We start from the raw sequence: 1,403 nt of genomic DNA on the forward strand, positions 1-1,403 counted from the left end.
TTAAATGCAAATTCTTTGGTAAAGTACACTTGTACTGTTAGGAGGAGATGCAAGCACCTGTTGTGAAAAAATTCAAGATGACCAAAGCTATGGCCAGAGTCTGTTGTCAGCACTTCAAAAATAAATAACACAAACTTGATGCCATAAGGTGCACATATTTAGAATGAGTACAGAACAGGATAAAAAAATAATACTGAAGATATTGTCATGTTATCATATATAGCTGAATGCTATGTCCTCACTTGGAATACTGTTTCCATTGAGCACTGAGAGGGAGAGGGAGGATGACTGATCCACAGCTCATTTTGATGCCCGGAGTAGGTGGCCTTTGGGAAATGCCACACCTTTTTTTTTTTTCCTCCAGTCACGGAGCTGAACCCAAGGATGCGGCTCTGAGCCCATGGGTGTCTTCAAGCCATACGAAGGCAGAGGGGGGCAGTAATGCCATCATCTTGACCTGTGAGCAGCACCTCCTTTGGGTGATTTCCTGTCAACAGCCCCTACAAGAGCTTTGCCACTTTTTTATCTTCTGAGTTTGAGCCTGGAGCAGGGGGGCGACTGAACCAGGAGATTTCCACATATTCTACTGAGGAACTTTAGAAATGATCCCCAAAAGTTCACTTCTTCTATTTTTATTTTTGCTGTAAACATTTCACCAGTTTGCAAGTCATCCTTGTGCACAGGGCCCTGCTATGTACAGCAACTAGCGCCTGGAGGGAGGCTTATGACCTTGCCAGCCCAGGCACTCCTGGGGGGCATTTGTATTGCTGCAGTGAGTGGGGTCACTAATTTTGCCCACCAGGGGCCATGAATAGCTCAGAGTGGCTGCAAACGTGGCTGGCAGCATTCACTGGCTGCTTTATAACCTCTGCCTATAGCCAGACTTGGAGTTTGCTACAAACGGAGCTGGCAGAGAATGTGGTCTCCTCTGCTCTGCGATGCACTGAACCCCTTCATCCTTTACCAGGGGCCAGCAAAGGCTACTTTGAACCGTTACCCCTGAAGACCTTGCTTTCCCCACTCCGCGCATGCGCATCGAAGCCTAGGCCTGCCTTCAAGTAACCCCCACTCCGTGCAGGCGCAGTGCAGCCAGCAGGCTCTGACTTCCCGCGCCTGCGCACAATGGACAGTCTTGGCGCTTGCGCACATGCCACCGGTGTGACGTCATCGGGCCACCTTGCTTAGGAAGCCAACCAGCGGCGCGGCCTCTCTCCCTCCTTCCCCTCCCCCCAGCGGGAGGGGCCGGTCCTCCACGATCCCGTGATGCAGCGCGGCAGCGAGCCCCAGCAGTCGGCGGCGGCGCCCGCCATGTTGTGATAGTTTGTTGTTCCGCGAGGAGAGGCCGGCGGGCGGCAAGGCAGGCGCGGGCGCAGCGGGGCGCGGGCTCCGGGCTCGCGGGACCG

The sequence above is a fragment of the Crocodylus porosus genome, unplaced genomic scaffold (assembly GCF_001723895.1).
Source record: "Crocodylus porosus isolate Cpor-Errol unplaced genomic scaffold, CroPor_comp1, whole genome shotgun sequence".
Classification (NCBI taxonomy): domain Eukaryota; kingdom Metazoa; phylum Chordata; order Crocodylia; family Crocodylidae; genus Crocodylus; species Crocodylus porosus.